The sequence below is a fragment of the Dipodomys ordii genome, unplaced genomic scaffold (genome assembly GCF_000151885.1).
Source record: "Dipodomys ordii isolate 6190 unplaced genomic scaffold, Dord_2.0 Scaffold193, whole genome shotgun sequence".
In the NCBI taxonomy this organism is placed as follows: domain Eukaryota; kingdom Metazoa; phylum Chordata; class Mammalia; order Rodentia; family Heteromyidae; genus Dipodomys; species Dipodomys ordii.
Window position 1 is genome coordinate 1,866,390 of NW_012267409.1, and position 24,495 is coordinate 1,890,884.

A 24,495-nucleotide genomic window follows, 5' to 3' on the forward strand; every position below is an offset into this window, starting at 1 on the left:
GGCATTGTGAAGGGAAACAGGGAGGACTTGGAGAGGCTCCTCTTGAGACTGCAGTGATGTGGCACTGAGCCAAGGCGTGTTGGCAGCCACTGGAAAGCTCGCCTAGATGAGCAACACATTCCCTCTGGAGTTTCGGAAGGGAAAGCAGCTCTGCGGATGCCTTGACTTTGACCTTTGGATACTGATTTCAGACCTTTGATTTGCAGAAGTGAGAAAAATTAATTTCTGTTGTTTTAAGCTACCAAGTTCGTGGGAATTTGTTACAGCCGTCAGAGGAGTCCCAGAGCTGTTGGAGGGAAGTTTCAGTGTTTATAACAGCTATCCCCAAATAACTGTATGTTCTTGGGTGGCATTTGATGGAATTAAAATTCTGGCCTCCAGCAAGTGGGATGTATGAGAGATGACAGCTAGCACAGGTTAAAACAAATGACCATCCGACACTCTGCTCAGTGCAATGCCCTCTCCTGAAGCAGAAAGCCAGGGCATGAAGAAAAAGTTGTTTTGTTTTATGCCAGTACTGGGGCTTAAACTCAGAGCTTGGGCACTGTCCCTTATCTTTTTCACTAAAAGCTGTTGTTCTATTAAGTCCACTTTTCTGGGTTTAATTAAAGATTAAGAATCTCACAGATTTTCCTACCCCCAGCTGGCTTTGAACCTTGATCCTCAGATATCACCTAGGATTACAGGTGAGAACGTTAGCACTTAACCTACTTCGTGTTTCTATTTATGAGAATGCTATCACGTGGTCAAATTAATCTATCAGGTAGTTGAGGAAACTGAGGCAAAGCTGCTTAGCTGAGATTATTGGTGAGTTAATAACAGAACTGGATTTGGAACTCTGGGCTCCAAGTTCCACCTCAGGCCTGGAATTCCATTTGACCCCACAGAGAGAATGGCCAATAAACAGCAAGATCTTCCATCCCGTTGAAGTTGGGGGCTGGAGGGATGTGTCACCACACACAACCTCATCCCAGCTCAACTGACATCCACCTTTCAAGGCAAACAGTGAAAGATGGGGAGGACCCTTTCCGGGAAGGTAATAAATGCAGAGAAGCATAGGGTAAAAAGGAACCAGGAGTGATTCTCAACTCCATTTCCCTTCCTCAAGGCTGAAGTCACCGACATGGCTCCAGGGGAGAAGTTTCTATCTTATTTCTAAAACCCTTCAGGGAACATTTCACAGTTTCCCTTCAAAGGGGGAATATCTCATTAGCCTTCAACACTGGCTGTCCAAGACAGAGAAAATTGTCATGGTAATTATATATATATATATATATATATATATATATATATATGAATACTCTGACAGAAAGCATGATATAAGAGATATTTGTAGGGCAGAAAACATTTAGAAATATGAAGACTCAGGTATTAGAACTAAATACTGGCATCCATCACATGGTTTCCGCTTTAAGGTTCATAAAATCTTCCCTCCCCTCTTTTTTTCAGAGTAGTCCCTGTATGAGACCTTAGCTCAAGGAAAGTACGTTTCCAAGTGATTTAGAGGGGAAAATAAACACAAAATGGACTAAAAATTCCACCAATGGTTTCACATACATTCATGACAAATAATTCCAAGGCCAGAGGTTGCTCTGACAGGGAGAAGCTGGCCTGACCTCCTTGGGGTTAGAGTCTCTAGAAGCTAGTCACTTGGCATTTTATCTACAGACCATGCCACCAATGCTGTCAATGACTTTCAACTGCCTTCCCGTCATTAAGTGCTGGGACTCCAAGCCCTGAAAACCATGGGTGACATCTGCCATGAGTCAGGATGGCCTGTGTGGGTGCATCCTGGGCTAGGTGGGTCTCAGGGCAGAGACTACCTAGGCTTCAGGGTCCCAGTCTCTGGGCAAAGATGCAAATGGACTATCCCACCCAATCTGGCCCTGGCACATTGTAGTTCCTGTTGCCATAGTTCAGGGCCCTTACTGCAGCCACTTCTCCCCTTCTCTCCATGTTCATGTCCTTGTGAGTGCTTCTCTTGTGGCGGACCTCTCTCTCTGCTGCCAAGGTGAGCTGCCTGGACTCTCTGTCCAAACCTCAGCACACTGGTCACTCCTCATCTGCTGCTGCGAAATAAGCCTTCTCCAATGTGGCTTTCCTCTTCCCCAGGAGAAGGAAGAGCTGGAAAGCTACATACTCCTTTCCTTACAAAACAGTGCTTCTAGAACCCATTCTGGCCTGTTCTATACAGTTCCAATGTTCTTTAGGTCTCCACCAAGAGCCCTGTAAGATCAGGCTGGAGACTGTAAGGTCCGCTTCTGGATGGCTAGCAGACTCCACCCTCCTCACAGCAAAGTCTCCACCCAGTACCTGTGTTACCTAGGCCACTGGGACACCTGGAAGAGGTCACATCTGCATCCGCTGAGGTCACCCTAGATAAGGCCTAGCCCAGGCCCAGACGCTATCTCTTTGCTCTTTTCTAGCTCTTTTCTCTCTCTTTCCTCTCTCTTTCCTAGCTCTCTCTCTTTCCCAGGCCTTTCCCAGCCACGTGGAGTGCCAACCTTCCATTGAATAAACCTACCCCTTACCTGAATACCACGTGCGTGGTGCAGTTCTTACTCGACTACCTCTTTTTAAAAACCTAACAGAGACAACACAGGGAGGAAACCTCTAGCTCTGGGGTCCACCCTCAATCAGCCAATGCCCAGCCAGAAGTGGATACCTAGAGACTCGGCACGTGGCTGCATGAGGCACCTGAGCCAGTGGAAGAGCTAACCCCATCAATCACCATGATTTAGGGAGGCAGGGACAGAGGGTGCCCCCAAAGGAGACCCAGAAGTGGGTGGAGAAGCTGAGCAAAGCTAAATCACTGTAAGGAGCAGAACTGTCCCATACTTGACACTGGCCATTTCAACAGGATGTTATACCTTCATCTCTGTGGGCTGGTATGGTCTTGCCTACCAGGAAGTGAACAAGGCAGCCCAGCCCGGTGGGGAGTAGGGAGGGTTTGGCAATGGCATTTTATCCTTATCCCTGGGCTGAAGAGGAGCTTGTTAGGGGAAGACTATTCCCAGGCTCCCAACTGCATAAGGTTCAAGTGAAATTGTAAAACTCTACAAATTAAATCCACTTTTAATTTTGAAAGCAAAAGCGAACAGATGCCCTGCAGCTTCTTTCTCTTGGAGAGAGGGATTAAGATTCAATAAATCACCATCCCTTTTTCCCCCTCTCCAGAGACACTGGGCGTCACCGTAGAACTAAATGCGGCTCTGCACGTCAGACAGGAGACAACCTCCAGGGTAACTCTACCAGTCCAAGGGCAGATACAACCAAGGTGCTTAACCAGAAAGGCACATTGGCTTAAGAGAAGACTTACAAAGATTTCTGATACATCAACAGTGCCTCACTCCCATGGTATTTCTTTCTTTTTTTTTTCTTTTTTTGGCCAGTCCTGGGGCTTGAACTCAGGGCCTTGGCTTCTTTTTACTCAAGGATAGTACTCTACCACTTGAGCCACAGTGCCACTTCTGGCTTTTTCTGTGTATATGGTACTGAGGAATTGAACCCACGGCTTCAGGCATGCAAGGCAAGCACTCTACCACTGAGCCACCTTCCCAGCCCCCTCAGTATTTCAATATAGAGTCTAAATGCTAAGGGAAACAATACATACAGGGAGGAGAGCCAGAAATTCATGGGATTGTTGTTTACTAAATGTCATCGTACTGGTGTTATTCTGTCATTTTCTGTTCTTACTCCATTCTATAAAAATTACTTGCTTGGATCAAATGGCACCTAAGAGATCATCCTGCAAACAAAATAGGAGTCAAGGGTACTTTCTATTTTTAAAATCAAGTGGAAAAACTCTGACATATCTTAGTGTATCATGTAGTAACACAATGGTAATTATAATTTTTTTTAAAAACATGATTTTTAAAAACCATTCAATTAAAGAGAAAAGAAACTACAAGTTATAAAGTACATATGGAGCTGGACACTGTTGGCTTATGCCTCTATCCTTGCTACACAGGAGGCTGAGCTCTGAGGAGCAAGGCTCGAAGCAAGCTGCGGCAGAAAAGTCTGTGAGACTATCAAACACCAAAAAGTCAGAGGTGCAGGTGTGGTTCAAGTGGTAGGGTGCTAGCCTTGAGCAAAACATGCTCAGGAACAGTGCCCAGTCCTCCAGTTCAAGCCCCAGTATTGGTGTGCAAGTGGAAACGTGTGTACATGCATGTGAGTGTGCGCACACACACACAGACACATAATACTTATGGGAGCTGAGCCCATTTTTCAGCAGGTCAGCTTTCCTAAATCAGTCCTGCCTAAGATCACCTGTACATGAGGTACCAAGTCACTCTCCTTCCACTTCCTGTCCACCTGTGAATCTCCCTCAGCTTTCTTCCTTATCTTCACTTCCCAAGACAATTTTCTAGCCCCTCCATCCAGGCCCCATCATGGCTGGCTACCCCTCATTTGAAATCCAACCCACCAAGGGAGAGGCTGTGGGTTACCCAGCAAGGGCATGAATGGGAGAAACTTGCTTCCTGAGCTCACAGCTGACTCATTCATATAAGGCTGACCTTCTTGGGATACTGCAAGCGACTGTGTGGCCTTTGGTGCTTCTAATAATATCACAAAAAGAAGACGTAGAACAGCACATCACTGTCCTAATTACAGCACAGAGGCACATGGAATTTGAAGCCGGAAAGTCTATTATGTCTTTCCTCTGAATTCTGCCTTTGACTTGAAGACTTGGGCTGGCCTACGTGGTGCTCCACACAAATTGAAGCACAAAGACAAACATGGACATTGAAAGCCTAAATACCTCAGTTGGCTATGGAATGCATGAGATTTATCTTTACTGATGGCTCCCTGTCATAACTGGTGCTTTTCAAAGACAGATTCTAAATTCCTTTCAAAGTCCTTGGCTGCCGTGAATAAAACCTTCATGCCACAAGCATCACACAATATCTATTGGTTCTCAGGCAGTGTGTCAGGGAGACAGAAAGAGAAGGTACATTTCTGCATGGAGGTTTACCTGTTTGTGCTTGTACAGGGCAGAAAGACCAGCTGAACATCACCATCCAGGGTATGAAGAGCTGGCACAAATGGAAACAGAGCCTGGGTGTGTGGAAGAGAGCCCTCAGCCTGGCCAGGTTTAAGGAGGGGATCCAGGAGAAAGTCAAAGGTGTTTATCAAGTTTGGAGGGATGAACAGGAGATAGGCAGGAAATAAGCTGGAGAGAGGAAACGGTATTTGCCAGTCCCTGGGAATATGAAAGGCCATCAAGCATTCTCAGATAGTACAAGGTTCACAGAGGAGTAGGAGAGGCTGTGGGTCAAGATGGCAAGAGCCCTGGGCTCTATGTTGACACGGCTGAACTTGATCATGAAAGCACTGATCATGAGAGGATTAAATACGCCTCTGGCACAAGGGAGTGATCCACCATGAGTGACTGCATAAGGCTCCCCTGAGAAGCTGTGGCCCTCTGGGAAAGCCTTCCTTTATTCACTACTCTGGAGGCATCAACAACTTCAAAGCCTCATTAGCAGGCAGGTCTCCCTCGAACAATGAAGTCTGTCTTCCTTTCCATAATGCCTGCTCTTGGAGGCCACAGCCGCTTTTTCAATTGCATTCTAATTTCCAGAAGTGATAAACATATGCTCATGTTTCCATTTACAACTTTTTGATTAGCAGCCCAGCACTGCAGCCGCGAATTACCCATTTTCTATGATAATTATTTTTACTTCTCTAAACCAAGAAGGAGAAGCAGCACTTTTAAATTACTAAAGTGTCGAGCCACAGAGGGAGGGAAGAAGTAAGCACCATTGCAATAAAATACCAAGAGTTTGAAAAATTAAAAGCAAGCTGTGGGGCTGTGTCAGACAGGGCCTTCTGGAAGGGTGTGCTGTACACTGGGATCCACTTACCTAAAACCTGGCCCAGATTGCAGAGAGCCCAGGAATAGCTCAGCCAGTAGAATCACGACTCTAAGAGCAGCTCCTTGAAAAGTGGGTTGCTGTGGATGACCAGATCTCTGGACCGCTCAGGTACTGGTTCTTGTTTTTCTTGCCCCTAGGAAGATGTTAAAAGATGGAGATGTCACTAGCTCAGATGTATGCAAGCAACAACCACAAGGCTTTGGGTGCATTATAATTGGAATCCAGCCTCAGTAACTGGCAGCGGGATGGCTCCTAAACAAGACCAGGGCAGGGCTGTGGCTGGTGGGACTGGCTAAGGATGAGAAGCAATGGACTTGGGTCACTGACTAAAAGGAAAAGGTGTTTCCCCTCCCTTGCAGAGCTGCAGATCTACTGGCAGCTTCCGGCCCTTTTGAATAGGCATGAGACATTAATGGGTAGTCATGTGTAAATGAGGATGTACTCACTGCTCTGTGTGTGTGTGATGCCAGTCCTGGGTGTTGTCCTTGAACTTCGTGTGTGTGAGGGGTATGCCAGTCCTGGGTGTTGTCCTTGAACTTCGTGTGTGTGTGGGGGGGAGTATGCCAGTCCAGTCCTGGGTGCTGTCCCTGAACTTCGTGTGTGTGTGTGTGTGTGTGTAGATATGCCAGTCCTGGGTGCTGTCCCTGAACTTCGTGTGTGTGTGTGTGGTGCTGTCCCTGAACTTCGTGTGTGTGTGTGTGTGTGTGTAGATATGCCAGTCCTGGGTGCTGTCCCTGAACTTCGTGTGTGTGTGTGTGTGTGGAGATATGCCAGTCCTGGGTGCTGTCCCTGAACTTTGTGTGTGTGTGTGTGTGTGTGTATGTGTGTGTGTGTGGAGATATGCCAGTCCTGGGTGCTGTCCCTGAACTTCGTGTGTGTGTGTGTGTGTGATATGCCAGTCCTGGGTGCTGTCCCTGAACTCTGAACTTCTTTTGCTCCTCCAGGCTAGCACTTTACCACTTGAGCCACTGTTCCACTTCCTTTTTTTGGTAGTGCAGTGGAGATAAGAGTCTTACAGCCTTTTCAGGCTGGGCTGGCTTTGAACTGCCATCCTCAGATCTCAGTCTCATGAGTAGCTATGATTATAGACATGAAGTCATTGGTGCCCAACTGTGCTCATATGCTTTGAAGGTGCTGTCTGCAGCTGTTTCCAAAGTGCAGCTCAGATGAGCTGAAGGGTGCTGATACTGGGATGACTTGCTCATCAAGAAACTGTGTCATGGGTAAACCATCTTCCCTAGGTGCCTGTGCTCAGTGCTGGGGTCAGAGATATGTGGCCTGCTCTCAAGGAACTAAGAAGGAAAGTCAGACACAGAACAAAACAAACAGTTATTTTCCATGTTTACAATGTCACCTGTGACACAACACAACAACAGAAATTCCAGATGTAAGTCAGTATCAATGATTAATAATCACAACAGCTGAAAATTAACACAATATGTGCTGGGCACTTTTTAGGTCTTTGAAATCCTACAACTATACTATCCTGCATATTAACTTTAGTCTGCACAACACCATGTACAGAATTAGGATCTTGTTTCTGATGGGGACCTTTGCCGTTACAGCCCTGTCCTGTATACTGAGAAACACAGGTCAAGTGCAAGCTCCCTCGGACCAAGTGGGGCAGGTCATTCTCTCCTCACTACCTCTACAGTGCAGCAATCACAGAAGCCTGAAGGAACTCTGTGGAGCCCAACCCAAATCCACCAAGGTCTCTAGTGTTCACAGTGGCTCATTTCTACAGGAAATAATAGATGCGATTAGCATGCTGTCCAGCCTCTAGACCTCCATCATAACCTCTTCCCCCAAGAGTGACTAGTTCTTATTTCCTCACACCTCACATCATTGAGTGGGGTTGGAGGGAAAAGCAGGCCAGCGTGTGGTCAGGTTGGCCCCAGCAGAGTACAGAATACCTCTTCCTACACAGGCAGGGGGCCTCATCAGGGATCTGCAGTGACTGTCCCGGGAGGGAGGGGCGCTGTGAACTGAGTGTGGGGTGGAGTGAGGAAGTGATGGAAGAGGGTTACACTGCATCCTGTGTGGGACATGGCTGTGTACTGAGGATGTGCTTTTAGGGGATATGCTGGGGCGGGGGTAAGAGGAGCTGTGAATCTGACAAGGGAGAATGTTACAAGCCCCGTGTGTGTGTGTGTGTGTGTGTGTGTGTGTGCGTGTGTGTGCGCGTGCGCGCAGGTGTGCAGGTGTGCTGTGGTGTGCAGGATGGGGTGCAGGAAAGCTAAAAATGGTAACAAGTAATTACATTGTGTTTACAGATATGTCCCCTTTATTGTCTATAAAATGTTTCTCTCAGGAAGGAGGTATGTAGTTTACTTTCATAATATACCTATTTACAGGAATAAACTCTTGATGTAAAGAAAAAATATTCTTATGAAACAAATATACAATGAGGTAAATATAAGGGAAAATCAGGAGACGAGAGGCAGAAGTCCTAGTGTGGGATGTGTTCTTGGCTGTCAATTTCAGGCCCACATTAAAACTGCCTGGGGAGTCTTAAGATGGCCCCTGCCTAGATCCCACATCCGGCGCCTTCCAGGCCATCAGAGGGATGACAAGGTGCATCAAGACATCAATAGTTTTTAAAAGCTCCACAGGGAGCCCTAATGTGCAACCTCAGATGAAAAACATGTTTTAGAAAGGAGCAGCTTTCAAAGAACAGCAAAATCAGCTTTACCCAGAAACTTGTAAGAAGTACAAGATTCTTAGGTCCCACACCAGACCTATGCAGTCAGAAATCAGGGCTGCAGTCCAGCCATCTGGGGCTTAGCAAACCTTCCAGGTGGTTCTGGCTGCTTGGTGTTCAGAGCCCACTGCTCTGGGGATTTGGTGAGACAGGGCCCTCACTGGCATCTCCCCCTCCCACTTCCCAAGACTACATCTCCACCACTGTGGTGCCAATCTAGTCAAGGTCAACTAGTACTTCCCGACTCAGCCCCAGGAAACCTCTCTTCTTTCCTGGGACGGAGACAATGACTGGGAGTCAGGTGGTAAGTAGCTGATGGCCAATTCCAGACGGATGACATCCTAGGGCCTACTGTATCTGAACCCCAATCAAGTCACAAACCAGTGGGTCAGACACCAGAAAGTTGAGAATTTGACTATAATCTTATATTCACTGATTTTTGATCAACAGTGACCTCTTTAGCTTTGTTAATTAGGAATGGACTATGCAGAGAAAAAAGCAAATGTTTCCTCTGCAAACAGATTTATACCCAGATTCATCTCAAAGCCCCTCACAGTCCCCAAACCAACCTCGATGCCTATGTGGCTACACTGGTCAAATACAATTAATTTTTCCAGAATTGATGGAAATACCACTATGGAGTCACTGGGTGTATATTAATAAGGAAAAGTCTTAAGGGAAAGGATAGAGTTCTACTGAAGATATGACGGTATTCTGAGAGCTGAATCAGGGCTTGCAAAGCACGGCCCCTTGGTTAGCAATGATGTCTCTACTAAAAAAATTCTCTACACAGGTCTTCAGATTTAGTAATTCCATGACAGTATTATTGGAGAAGATAAGGAAAGAATAACACTTAGAGAGCTGCTCCAGCTGGTGATGTTGATAAGGAAAATATACAAAGTAAAAGGAATCTGATTATTTGTTCCATTGCTAGAACAGAAAAAAAAAAAGAACTTTTGTGTAAAACCAGAGAGATCGCAGGATTTTCCAAGGAAAAAAAGTGTTTCTTTCTTTTAATAACAAAATTATACAGTGGGGATCTGAAATAACAAATGTAATGCCTACAAAGTAGCACATAACTGTGCAAAGATGTCTAACAAGATACAATGGCTCTCTCTTTGTGACACCGTGGGGGATACGCCAGTCCACCTGTCTATAGAAGGATAGTTAATGATCAGACATAGAAGGTTCATCAAACTGTTTCTTGTTTACTTAAGTCGGGACAGACTGTGAACAGCTCAATGAAAGCTGAGAGACCCACAATCAACGCCTGGCATCTGACTTCCTCTCCCAAGGAGGCATTTGTCCCAGTAACTACGGGGTCACAACATATAGACCCTTAACTGCCTTTCACCCCTGTCCTCTGCTAGCCACAGCTCACAAATCTAAAGTCAAGTGCGACGTGCTTTCCTTCCAATCTTCGGCTTAGAATGAAGCAAGATTAAGCTTTCTCTGCACAATAAACAGAAAAACAGAGCCAGAAAATCAGACATTAAATACTCAGGGACGTGAAGGTTTGTTTGTTGAGAAGTCTTGTGTCAGGGCAGAAAAGCAGTTCCTCTTTTCCAAAGCACACTTTTTATTAAAAAAAAAAACACTGTCTATTACATAAATTTTCAAACATAAGCAAACACTGAGAGATTAGCATAATGAGTCTTTTCTGAATTCCCTCTCTCCCCTCTCCACTCTCCAGTTCAAGGCTCTCCACAGATTCCTAACCTGTTGTCTGTTCAGTTCCATCTACCATAAACTTCTCTATTCCAAGTCTTGCATCCATTTGTTCTGAAGACTGCTGAACTGAAATCCTATGCCTAATGATGGCCAGAAAAATGGCAACTTCCTGGAAAGACTGAAATCTACTTTAAGATTTAAAAAATGCATAGAATAATGAAAGCAATATAAAAAGCTAGGTGGGGGTGGTTCATACCTGTCATCCTAGCTACTCAGGAGGCTAAGATCTGAGGATTAGATTCTCTAATCACCAGTTAATCACAGGAAAAGCTGGAAGTGTTGCTGTGGCTCAAGTGGTAGAGTGCTAGCCTTGAGCAAAAGTTGCTTAGGAAAGCACCCAAGTCCAGAACCAGCAAAAATGAATGGATGAATGAATGAATAAAACAATATAACAAGCTTGAAAAAGCAAATAGTTCCAACAACTCTTGCCTGAGATGGCCCCTTGCAGTGTCTCCCTGAATGCATCCAGAGTAATGGCGTTCTGCTTATTAGGCTGCTCATCTTTCCGTTTACAGTACTGTATATTATTCCATCCATTGGGTATCCTGTAATTTTACCATCCATCTGTACCATGTGTTCTGGTCATGGCTACATTTCTATCATTATAAGTAATGAAGGAGCAAATACCTTCTTACAGTGTCTCTTTGCACATTTCACATTATTTTCTTAAAGCAAAATCCCAGAAGCTCAGAAGTAGTGGCATTATAACAACACCTGAGGCAGGCAATCTCTCTACTTTCATCTTCTGGTCCTTTGATTACTTATAAAATACAAAGTGGGTAATAGACACTGACATACTTTTTTTCTCTCTCACACACACACACAAAGAAATAAGAACGGCCTAGAGCATAACAATACTTTCATAGAACGTGACCAGATGGAGAATGAAAAGCAAAGTCAGCTTGCTTACTAGGGCCAGGGTTTGAGTGGTAAACATCTACTTCTGATCTTTAAAATTTCAGAATTATTGGTTGAGTTATGGTGGAGAGAAGGAGAGAAGCTGGATATGGTGATGTATGCCCATGGTTCCAGTGCCATGGAAAGCCTCAAGTAGGCAGACTGCAGGTCAGATGCTCACACAGGTGGAAGTGAAATCATATTTTAAAACTAACCAGTGAAACACAGGGCTAGAGGCATGGTTCAAGTGGTAGAGTGCCAGTCAAACTTGTACAAGGTCCTGGGTTCAAACCCCAGTAGCACAGAAGAAGAAAAAGAAAACAGAAGTCAATAATCATTTCAAGTGAAGACTCCTACACACTAACTCATATAATAGACATGCTGCCCTCATGATCACTGGTTCACAGAGAAACTTCAAGCCTTTCACACCTTCTCTTTCCCCTGGCCTGGTTGGATCCCCACATTATAACAGTGACCCTCGCTCTCTACCTTCTGCCTATCACTCACTGAACCAAAATCCAGCGTGGTCCTGCATCTGTTGCTTTGACCAGTGCTGAGGGCTATGGTTGGGGTTCTATTAGGATGAATCCTATTCATCAGGCTGGTCATTGAACATCGCAACCAGGAACAGGGGCAGAACCAAGGTATGAAGCCCCACAGTCTAATTCTGATATAAGCTAATTCTCTTCTGTGTGGCTGTTCCCAACTCTGACCTGGGTTCTATTCTGCCTTGACACTTTATTTTTCTAAGAGGAAGGGGAGGGAGGGGGCTGACAGAAGTGGAAGTCAGGAAGAAGACTGGCTCTAATTTAAAAACCATCTTAGGAGCTCTAAAAAAGTTCCAGGTTGACTGATGGACACATTTACACTCTCTTTCATAAATACCCACCACTTAACATGCACTTTCAGGAGTTATAAATTCTGCCTCTGGGTGCTAGCCTTCATGGTAGGCAGATTTCTAGAGCCACTGGAGGGCCACAAGCCACATGATTACAATCCTATTAAAGCTGCCCTGGGAATACAGCCCTTCTCAATCTGCTCAGTGAGTGGCAGTCAAACTCACCTCAGGAGGAAGAGCTGGGGGCAGGGGACTTGTACTTCCCCAACCTCCTTCCTTTGGTCTGGGGAAGAAGGCAGCTTATCCCTTATAGCAAGGTCTACGTGGAAGACAGATGGGATGGGACATGCATTTTGTCCACAGCCTTGGCCAAATACAATAAACCTAATACTTTCCAGGTATGGAGAGTTTCCCAAGGCTGCTCAGATCAAGATTATGTAAAACAGGGCTCTCAGTGTTGTCTCTCTGTTATCAGTGAACTGGGTGGGCATGAAGTATCTCTGAAGGACCTCTGGGATCCTCACACAAGACCATGCTGGAATGATGGGATTTTTTTTTAATTGTCAGTTTTGGGGCTTGAACTCTAGGCTTGGGTACTATCCCTGAAGTCTTCAACTCTAACACTTGAGCCACAGTACCACTTCTGGTTTTCTGAGTGGTTTATTGGAGATAAGAGTCTCTCGGAGTTTCTTGCCCAGGCTAGCTTTGAACCAATATCCTCAGATCTCAGCCTCCTGAGTAGCTAGGATTACAAGCATGTGCCACCGGCGCCAGGCTGGAATGATGGGATTCTGTATGTGGAGGGACATTGACAGGAGAGGGAGCACTTGGGGGGAGGGCGTGCTGGAGAAGGACCTAGGCAGGTGCTCCTGGTAGCAGGGGAAGTTGGAGGAAGGCTTTCCTTCAACATCTGTGCTAGGGACTGCAGCTAAGGGGTAGCTCAAGCCAGAAATAAGAATATGGAGATACAGGTCCTACCTAGTTTTGCTACGATATCATTTTCATGCGGGCACTTTCCCTCAAACCCATCACCTTAAGGAACTTCAGATCTCCTCCAAGCCCACCTCCCAGGTTCATACTACCAACAGGTCGCTTTGCTAATTCCTAAGCTTGGCGCACAGGTCAGCCAGACTATGAGGGAATGTTGACTCCATGGTGGTTTGTTCAACACCATCATACACAGCTGCTTCGCTAAAACAGTAGGGCAGGGACCTGCCGTCCCAAGCCTGCCATGGAAAATAGGATCTGTCCATCTTTCCTAAGGAACAATGATAAATGAGTACAGACAGACACTGGTCAAGACAAGCCACTTTATTTAAGAGCTTCAGTAGCTCAAAGTGGCTTAAGGAGATGCATGGAAGATTTATCTAGATGATAAAATACCTGAACTTGAAAGGCATATAAATGATCATTTTGCAGAGGTTTTTTTTTTCCCCTTTTAAGATTTCACATAGTCAAGTGCTTTCAGAAATGAATGAAACACATATGAACTTGACTGCACTCCAAGCCAACTGTCTAGAGAGTATGTGCACAGTGCCTTTGTTACTAGACAGGCCCAAGTAAGTTCAGAATCCATGCCACACACAACCATGCCTGTGGCCTTAAGTTGCCCTGTCATAGAATCAATATAATAAAAATGACACCGGCTATTATTGTATTTTTTTTCTTCTTCTTTTTTTTTTTTGGTGGCACTAGTGTTTGAACTCAAGGCCTTCCACTTGCTAGGCAGATATTCTGCCACTTGAGCCACACTACCAGGTCTAGCAGCTAGCTTGGACTGGAGACTTACTATAGAGCATTGAGCCTAACACTTCCTGAATGCTCCGAACAGCCCTCCTGAATAGGTACAGTGCTTCCTACTTTGCAGATGCAAAGATTCTGCTTCAGAGGACCTCTGTGTTACACTGAGGTCAGCCAGGCAGTCTGTTACAGACCTGTGGGGTTTACTACTCAATTACATATTACTTGAAAATGCATGGCCCAAAGAAAGTGCTCACAAATGCTAGTTCTCTTTCTGTCTTCAGATACCTTAACATTTGTTTTAAATTTTGTTATTGATAGTACTGTTTGAACTTGAGGCCTCACGCTTGCTAGGCAAGTGCTCTATCATTTGAGTCATGTCCCTACCCCTCATACTTCTTTAAAATAAAATGCATATTCAACACATACAACATCTAGTTTCTTTCACTCATGCACACATACATTTTTACTCTGCCACATGCAGGAGTTACAAAATTGGACTCTAGAGCTCCCAGGCCATGGAAAAAAAAAACCAAACCAGTCTGAAGCAATTACCACACATATAAGTAAGTAGCCAGCCAGCCAAAAAGGACAATTCTCCCCTTTCCAATGTTTGCTGTGTTTTCCCTGGCCTCAGCATTCTGAATATCTGGGCCATACAGTATGGCTGTGGTGGCCTTTTATCTTACACAGTCCTCTCATCTGGAAACTGGAACTTTCTGGCAAAACTACTGCCAGAGATAACCCAACTCCCCACTAATCACCCAACACAGTCTTCAATTCCTCCCTTCTCCCCCGAGCCCCTTCACACACACATACACACACCAACCCTGTCCTTCTATTGCCTCCCACCAGCCTTTGCCCAGAACAGGGAGTGCAAATTGGAACAGCACTAACAGTAACTTCCTGCATGTCAGGCACGCTGGATGCATTTCAGGAGCTCATAAAATCTCCCTAATAACTCTCCACGGGAGGGAGGCACTATTATTATTCCTAGTTTAGTTCTTTGGGGGAGAGGGAAGGAAGGAGTGAGGGTGAATATTGTTCCAGGGTCAATTATATATAGCAAGCACCTGTCAGACTTGGAGGTAACTGAATTAATTATCCAGGATGGGTGCCCAGGTAGGAAGCGCCAGGCCTGTGACCACTGGACCTGAAGCCTCCCTACTTGCTTTGGCTGGCACATTGCTGTGGTCTGAGAGTGAAGCAGCACCCTTTTATCAGTTGTTTTTTGGAGATTCCCTATAAATAGTACCAGGCTACTCAACTCTGCCTTTACCACCACTGCCTGCCCTGGCCAACTTTCCTGGAGCAAATCCTCAGTACATACCAGTCCCAAGTCCATACCAACAGAGCCACGAAGACACCAAGACCATTGAAGCTACAAAATACACCAAGCAGATGGCACCTATTTACTGAAGCCCAAAACATTCTTCCAAGTCCACGGAGGCTCCAGGGGCCCAAGGGGTCTTCACCAAGATATCAGCAGAGGGGCTACCTCTGAGGAGTCTTCTAGCTACTATTTTTAAGGTGACTATCAAGAACTGAGGCCACCAAAAACTCAGGAAGCAAATGCCACTCCTCCATGGAGGAGTGTGAAACAGTTGCCTGGGGAACTGCAAGTGCCAGGAGGAACTTTTTGGAAAAAAATGTATACTAGGGGGCTGGGAAGGTAGCTCGGTGGTAGAGTGCTTGCCTCACGTGCATGAGGCCCTGGGTTCGATTCCTCAGCACCACATAAACAGAAAAAGCTTGAAGTGGCACTGTGGCTCAAGTGGTAGGGCGCTAACCTTGAGCTGAAGAGCTGAGGGACAGCACCCAGGCCCAGACAGCCCCATGACCAACAGGAAAAAAAAAAAAAGAAAATGTATACTAGGACTGAGCAGAGAGGCCTTCGCTGAAAGAACAGAGGGTCAGAACCCCTGTTTTGGGGTGGGACAAAGAAGTGTGGAATCTCCCTTTACTCCACTAGGCCCAATCAATACAGGCTCCAGGAGGGCAAGGCCTGTGTCTGAATTCTCTCTGGATCTTCCCAGCAAGGGGAAGTGAACTCCAGTGAAATGCTTCAAAAATGGCCTTGTAGCTAAGGTGCCTATGGTTTTTATGCCTGTAATCCTAGCCACTTAGGGGACTGAGATCTTGAAACTGCAGTTTGAAACCAGCCTAGGCAGGAAAGTCTGTGAGACTCTGATTTCCAATTGACCAGTTTAAGAAGGAAAAAAACAAAACAAGCAAAAAGTAACTCAAGTGGTAGACCACCAGCTTTGAACAAAAAAAGCTAAAGACAATACCCTGGCTCTGAGTTCAAGCCCCTTACCAGCAACCACACACAAATACACACTGTATTATATATGTATACATGTCTATAATATATTCCATATACTATATATAATATATATTTATATATGTGTGTGAGTGTATATCTATCTATCTATCTATCTATCTATCTATCTATCTATCTCAGCTGGATAAACCAGCCCTTGCCTCAGAGAACAGACTATTTGGGGTTCAACTCAGAGGCCCTCACTTCACAGAGGACAAAAAGGAGTCTGGAGAGGGGAGGCAGTTTCTCAAGAGGCCAGGAGGCATGGCGGGTTCAGCCCCCAGGACAATAAGGCCTCCTTTGAGAACGCCCATCACACCTTCGCCGGTACCTTGCCGTCCACTTGGCCGGATGCTGTTCACTTTCCCACACTTCCACCTCCCGGGGCAGGGACAGGATCCAGTCTACAGAGAAGGAAAGTCGAGGTCAAGCAGTTTGCTCTCCACCGTCCCCCCCCCACCATCACTCATCTCCGGCTCCCCACCCCCACCCCAAGTTGGCCATCCCTACCAACTTCTCCTTCCTCCAACAAGCCTCAACCCCTCGCGCCTCCCCGCCCCCCGCCCCAAACCTGGATCCGCACGCACAGCCCCTGCAGTTTGTGGGGACCCTGTCCCGCACTTCTCACACCGTGGGTGGGGGGGGCCTTAGTCAGGTACTCGTGTTAGGTCTCCCCACCTGACTGACTGACGAACCCCGCGGTACTGGCGCGCGGTGAAGGTTACACCCCGGGCACTTGTTTTTACAGGCGGTGCCTGCAGGCCCGGGAGCCCCGGGAATGCGCGGCCGGGCGGGAGGGGAGCGGAGGGGAAGGCCCGGCCCCGCCACCTGTCGCTCAGGCGCGCGCGGCGCCAGGTCGGCGCGGTGGGAAAGGGTCACGTGGGCCCGCGCGGCCGGGAGTCACGTGGGCCGGCGGCCGGCCGCGCTTACCCGCAGCGCTGTGGCCCTCGGCCGTCAGTGACACCTTCCGAATTCTGACAGGACCACAGAGAATTCTCCTCAGTCGGGAAGTAATGGCAGACACCGCCCAGAGCTACTCTCCCGCGGCAGCCGCGGGACGACCCCGCCCCAACCCGCTTTGGGGTGTGTGTGGAGGGGGGGTAAGGGGGCGGGGTCTAGGGCGGGCTTGACCTTGCGCTCCGCGGTCGATGGGCGGAGTCACAGAGAGACACTTCTGCTCTCGCCCCACCCCTCGCTGGGGGGGTGGCCCTAAGGAGATAAACCACGCCCCCGTGTAAGCCACGCCCTCTCTTAGGTCCCGCCCCTCCCCGGCCTAAACTGCTCAGTGAATCCTCACCTTCAAGGCCTCTCTCTTCGCATTGTGGGCCAGTTTGCTTTTTTATTTTCTCCTGTTTTTATATTTCATTCGTTATTTTTTTTTAACTTTTTTCTTTTTTAAAAGAAAAGAAAAGACCTAATAATAGAGCAAAGTGATGCTTGAGCAGGGTTTTGTTGGTTTGTTTTGTTTTTTTCCCCTTTCTTTTTGTTCCTATCCTGGGAATTGAACTCAGGGCCTGGGCACTGTCCTTGAGCTATTTTTGCTCAAGGCTAGCCCCTGCCACTTGAGCCACAGCTCCACATCTGGATATTGTTGTGATTAACTGGAGATGGGGAACCTCACGGATTTTCTTGCCCAGACTGGTTTTGAACCTCAGTCATCCGGTCTCAGGCCTCCTGAGTAGCTAGGATTACAGGTGTGAGCCACCTGGCTGAATGAGCAGTTTTTAGAAAGTAAAAGTATCGCTTAAAATAAAACAGAAGCCCCTCTCTCTTGTCCCCACCCACCCACCAAGAGTCCATTTTCTTTTTTTGGGTCCGGTCGTGGGGCCTGAACTTTGGGCCTGGGCACTGTCCCTCAGCTCTTCAGCTCAAGGCTAGCGCTTTACCACTTGAGCCACAGCGCCACTTCCGGCTTTTTTCTTTTTGCTTATGTGGTGCTGAGGAATCGAACCCAGGGCCTCATGCATGCAAGGCAAGCGTTCTACCATTGAGCCACCTTCCCAGCCCCAAGGGTCCATTTTCTTTTTGTTCCTTTTTACAAAGTTCCTCTATTCAGCTCTTCTGGTGGTCACCTCTTGTCTCTTAGAAACAAAATCAGCTGACAAAGCAATTTCTTGATTTATCTATTGGCTCTCTGCCATGTTGGATGAGGGTTTACTCTCTTCCCATGTCCCCTTTCCAGACAAATTTATACCTCTGTCTTCCAGCCCTGCCCTGGTGAGAGGTATAAGACCTCAAATTGAAGTGGATGAAGGTTTTCTGGAGCCCAAAGCTTTACACCATTGTGGACATGATGGAGAATGAGCACTGGTTTTCAGAAAGAGGAAACAGAATTAGGCCTGCCAAGTGAACAGTTCTTTTGAATGAGGAAAGACATCACAACTCAATCCTGGGACCTTGGAGATCCTGGGCCTTACCTTCTGAGATCTTGGGTAATCTGAGTCTCTAATTTGCTTCCCCAAAGCAGTCTGGCTTCTCTGCTTCTGGAGAATCCTCCATAACTCCTGGCACTCACCAGAGCCGTTCAGGGAGAGAGGTCCTGAAGGTCAGGATCCACCAGCTCTGCTAAGATGATTCCCTAATGGAGCAAACTGGAGTGTGCACACAATACAGCCATCCAAGAGAATGTTCAAGTTTGCAATTGTCCTGCATCTCATTTCCAGCTATTCCTGACCATAGACACGAGCCAAGACCTGTTCTTCAGTGCTTGGGTAAATCTTGGTGGGGAGACACCCTGGGCAGGGATCAATGCATCTGGGGGAGAGTGACAGTCATAGGCTGGGTTCTGAGGATGTTATGGGGGACTAACTGATGGGTGGACTCTGATGGACAACAGGCTGGGTCAACCTCTGCATTTAGAAGAACCCATTCTGCCAGGCCTTGGTGCCTCATGCCTGTAAATCCTAGCTACTCAGGAGGCTGAGATCTGAGAATCGGTGTTTGAAGTCAGCCAGGGCAGGAAAGTCCATGAGATTCTTATCTCTGATTATGCACCAAAAAGCTGAAAGTGGAGCTGTGGCTCAAGACATGGAATGCCTTTGAGGGGAAGAAGCTAATGGCTAAAGCCCAGACCCTGAGCTCAAGCCCATGTACTCCTCCCCCATCTATACACACACACACGCACACACACACACACAGATCCTCAGATTTCAAACTCCTGACTAGCTAGGATTACAAAGTATGAGCTGTTGGCACCCTACTGGAGTCTATTTTTGTTTGTTACCTTAAAAGTGAGGTCCAAATGGGTTGTGTTCTTATGCACTTACTTCTTGGTACATATCCCTAAACCTACAACAGTGCTGGTGTCTGGTATGTACTGAAAAGTATTTGTTAAATGAAAAAGTGAATGAAGAACTTGAATGGCGTGAATGAAAAAAATAGGATCAGGAAGCACGAAGATAAAAAGCATTGTACAATTCAGACTCTGACTCACCTAGCTCAGATTCCTCTCACACTGGAAAAAGAACTGTTGGAACACAGATAAGTGATCCAACTATATCATCCGATTCATAATTACACGTTTAGCATTTGAGAATTTTACAATTTTACATTTGACCCCATGTCTGCTAAATATTTAAATAAGGGTTAGCTTGAAAGGCCCAACATACTCGTTGAAAAGTAGTAAAAACATAAAAGCTTCTCGTAGTCATTTTAATGATTCAGAACGCTGTTCTGTGGCCTCTGCCTGCTGTGCAAGAGTCCAAGATGGTAACAAATTACCTGAAAATAGAGCCCTCAGTCAAATATTTAAGATCTCACTTATTTTCATTTTCTGCATAGTTTGTCATCCTGTTTCTTACTTTTTTTTTCACTCATCCTGCAAGCACACGATTCACACAGTAATGTTAATAGAAATGTTTCATGGATTGTTAAATGCAGCTAAGCAATGAGCTTTTGCTAGAACATAAGGCCAAACTGAGGCCACTTTGCTGTTCTAACAAAATCATTATTCTTTGAAGGTGCAGAGGCCTCGCTTCATGCTTGCTATAGAGTGGGTAAAAGCAGTTGCAAATCTGCTTCAGAAGAGGCTTTCAAATGTGCCATAAAATATATTGTGCAGTGGTACAGTTAAGAATAGCCAGGCGTGGAATCACATATCTATAGTCTCGGAATCTTGGGAGACAGTAATAAGGGGGATCACAATCCTAGGCTGGTCTTAGCCAAAACCAAACCAAAACGAAACAGGAGATCCTGTCTAAAACAAACTGAAGCCTTGACATGGCTGTATTCAGGCATCAGACCATATTCACATCCATCTCCTTATAAATTAAAGCATGAACACAGAAACTAAGACATTGATAGCGTGTTCACCCACAGTCACAGCAGTCCCCTGGTGGGACTGTGGCTTACAACCCCCTCACAGTCTCTTCCCTTCCTGATTCCTCTGTGCCAGTCTTTTCCCCTCCCCACCTGTTGTTTACTTGCAAGTCTATTTGCTTTTGACTTTAGCCAAAACACATGGATTGGATAAAGGAGCTGTCAATCCAGGAGATAGATACACAGGAGGAGGGAAGATACAGCCAGGCCCCGGGACCACCCCTTTGCATGGCCTTGGGCCTTAGAGGCAGATAGCAGAAAGTTCACAGCTGGAGACTGGTAGGAAATCATGCTTAGCCTCCTCCCATCTCCAAGCCAGCCCTCCTGAAGGCTGTCTGAGCTGTTTATCTCTGGATCACCTTCTCCTTTTACCAACTTTCCTTGTCCCTTAGAACTCCTAGCAGAGTCCAAGTACCCTGCACAGGGCTTACAGCTTTTTTTTTTTCCCCTGAAACCTCTGTCAAAATAAGGCAATGTAGGGTTCAATCTGGAGTGAAAGACAGGTTGTTACTTTTTTAAAAATTCACATTACAGATCCTAAAATAATAACTAGAGCTGAAAAACGTCACCACAGCACTCTTCTACTTATTTATTTTTTGTTCGTCCTGGTACTGGGCCTTGAAATCAGTGTCTAGACACTATCACTTAGCTTCTTCACTCATGGCTGGCACACTACCATATGAGCTACAATACAGCTCCACTTTTGGCTTTTTGGTGTGTACTATTTATTTTGCTGGTTAATTGGAGGTAGAATCTTGCAATTTGTGTTTTGTTTTTCCAGCCTAGATTGGCTTTGTTGACCCAAGATCCTCAGGTCTCCCCCTCTGGAGTAATGACAATTACAGATGTGCAACATTAGTATCCTGTCTGCCTATTACTAAAACCAGTTTTTAGTCCTCTGTTGAGAGCAGACCAAGTCCCATTGTTGGGGCTCTAGAAATGAGCAAAGATAGGTTTTAAGCTTGATGAGAAGTCAAAGAGATCAGCTAACACACAGAATCTGGCAGAGACAAAGACAGACACGGGGAACATACGGGGAGAGATGGCACCTTTCCTGGGTATCCTGGGGAAGGCGGTACAAGAGTACTTGTTGTGAGGGGAATCATGTTGTGAGGGGATCAGAGGCAATTCCCAGAAAAACAGAAGCATCTTTTACTCAGAATCTCCAAGAGGATTCTTTGAGTTCTTTCTTTTCCAGATCACTGGGGCTTGAGTTCTTTAATTGAGGTATTAGATGATTCATTTGGTTGAGTGTAACAGTTCAGGCCTGTCATCCTAGATATTTGAGAGGTGGAGATAGAAGGAACTAAGTCTTACGACAGCCTAGGCAAAAATCATAAACAAGAATGTATCTCAATAAACAAGCCAGCTGTACTGGTTCAATCTATAATCCCAGCTCGAATAGAGGCCTAGGTAGGAGGAACACAGGTCTGAAGCCTAAAAAGCTATTAAAACTGAAGCCATTAAAAAAAGTTTGAGAACATGGCTCAAGTGGTAGAGCACCTGCTTAGTAAGTGTGAATTCAAATCCCAGCGTCATCAAACAAAAAATGCCATTAATTGACAGATAAACAAAATATAATTGACATATAAATAAAATGTCATAATGATAAATAATGCCATTATCCATGTCTGTGTGGGTATATATTTCACACAGTTGAACTCATACTGTTTCCATATATCTTATATATGGAATTATATTTCAAAAGTTCTCCTACATCTTTAAAAAATTCTCCATCAATATTGTTTTCAGTTATTCCCCCCCCCCTTCTTTACAAGCCTTATATTGCCCTTCCTGGACCCTCTTTGGTTCTGTCCGCCTACCTGTTTTGTTTTATGAGTTTCTGTGGGTAGAGCTGGAGGAGGGAGTCTCCGACAAGGTCTGGGGTAGGGCTCAATTATGAGAAAACACGGGGTGAATCACAAGTGAGTGATTGTCCTGTCCCTCCACACCTGTTTGGAGCTAGCTCGGAGATGCTTCTAAAGAACAGCCCGATTTTGTTATTTGCCAGCATGGTTAATGAAAAGATGAAATTGGAGCCTATGAACACAACATGTAGGCAGAACCATAATTAGCCCTTTGGAAGGTGAAGAATCCACTTTAAAATAAAAGAAAATAGCTTTACTCCCACAATGAAATGGCTGCAATTTCTAGCTAATGCAGAACCTGCAGTATTTCTGTAATTATGTCCCTTTGGTCTTTTATTCACAGTAATTTCTGCCTTTCTCTCTCTCTCTCTCTCACCTCTTTCTTTTGCTTTTTATTTCTAAGTAAATCTCCTTCCACAGAGGAAGTCTAAATAATAATATTATTTGCAAACAGGAGCACATAACTCTTATTCACATAGTAGATATTTTATTGTTATTGTTTTTTTAAGGCCAAATAATTATGTTTTTAACTTGATAGAGCTGTACTGTGTAAAATTTAGCCAAACATGGACAGGGGAGACATGGCCTTTTCCTTGGTAAATGGACAGATTGACAAATGATATGGCAAATCCCAGGCAAGATGGGCAAGCAGGAGGTGGGGCCAGACCAGCTCTGCTATACTTCTAGACCTGAGACTCTCAGGTAGCCTCTCTGTGCTTCTGGTCTTTTTTGTGCTGGTACTGGGGCTTGAACCCTGGGCCTGGAGAGCACCTTGAGGAGTGCAGCAAATAGTCTTACAACACAGTTGCAATTATTCTTGAGAATCAGACTTCAATTTGCCCAAGGCCACTTTTTTTTTCAAACCAAGATTTGACTTCCATTTTGTCTGATCTAAGGCACCTTTGCTCAAATCCTGTTCTTCACTACTGTGTCCCAACTTTTCATCTGTGAATAGACATATGGTTTGTCACAGGGGTAAAGTGCATGACCTGAATTTAAACGTCTGAGCTGTGGGTCTTCAGACAAGGAACTTAACATCTCTGAGGCTGGCATCAGTTGAATACTTGTTTTTCTTTTTATAAATAATTTATTTCAAGTGATAAGAGTATTAGCCTTGGGCAAAAAAATAAAAATAAAAATAAATTTAAAAAAGCTAAGGGATAGCACCAAGGCCTTGAGCTCTACTACTGGCACACACACACACACACACACACACACACACACACACACATACAAAGTTGATAAATGGAAAAAAGTATTTGGATTTTTGATATTCAAGAGGCCTTAATGCCAGGCTGTTGTGGCTCATGCCTGTAATCCTAGCCATGCAGGAGGCCAAGGTCTGAGGACAGTAGTTTGAAGCTATCCTGGGAAGGAAAGGCTGAGACTCTTCTCTTCAACAAACTACTAAGTGGCACTGTGGGGCTCAAGTGGTAGGGCTACCCTTGAGCAGAAGCAGCTCAGGGACAAGTGCCCAGGCCCTAAGTCCAAGCCCCAGGGCCAGTACATACGTATGTACATATGTGTATACACACACACACACACACACACACAGAAACTTTAATACCTGGACAATGGCTTTGAGGGTATTTTTTGGAACAATTTTTGCTGATCAGTGTGTGTGTGGGGAATTGATTACCATGCCAAATCCCTTCCAATCTTGGCTCAGATACAGCTTTGATTTTAATTGTAGCTTGAGTCACAATGTCTGACTGTTCAGGAAACATAACTACTTTTTTGTTGTTGTTGTTTTTGTTTGTTTTTCTTTTGGGGGGTTCCGGTCATGGGACCTGAACTCTGGGCCTGGGCGCTGTCCCTCAGCTCTTCAGCTCAAGGCTAGCACTCTACCACTTGGGCCACAGTGCCACTTCCGGCTTTTTTCTTTTTGTTTATGTGGTGCTGAGGAATCAAACCCAGGGCCTCAGGTATGCAAGGCAAGCACTCTACCACTGAGCCACCTCCCCAGCCAGGAAACATAACTACTCTTAGCCCCTAGATCTAGTGAGTAATAATTTGCATGCCTACATTTAAGTCGACCACATGGAACTAGTCAAAGTAATGATGGTATTAGAGAAAGTTTTTTCCCTTCCTTGTCTCCTACACTTATCACAGTAGTTGACTCTCCTAGGAATAAATGATGTTAGTCATCCATTTCTTCAGATTTCACCTTCTCAAACGGTAGAAATCACATTGGCAAA

General features: G+C 45.6%; 1 protein-coding gene across 5 annotated transcripts in view; it reads right to left on the reverse strand.

The window, feature by feature from the left end:
• Window positions 1-17,161, reverse strand: part of Nmnat3 (nicotinamide nucleotide adenylyltransferase 3) — a 49,800-nt gene extending 32,639 nt beyond the window's left edge. For 3 of the 5 annotated variants that reach the window (XM_013034688.1, XM_013034687.1, XM_013034684.1), the window contains exons 1-3: window positions 16,791-16,968; window positions 16,444-16,516; window positions 5,871-6,015 (exon numbers count right to left, since the gene is read on the reverse strand). The gene's annotated coding sequence lies outside the window, so the exon portion shown is untranslated. Of the gene's footprint in view, window positions 1-4,978; window positions 5,040-5,870; window positions 6,016-16,443; window positions 16,517-16,790; window positions 16,969-17,042 lie in introns of those variants that run through there. The other 2 variants (XM_013034685.1, XM_013034686.1) reach the window with 2 other exon arrangements.
• Between the last annotated feature and the right edge of the window lie 7,334 nt (window positions 17,162-24,495).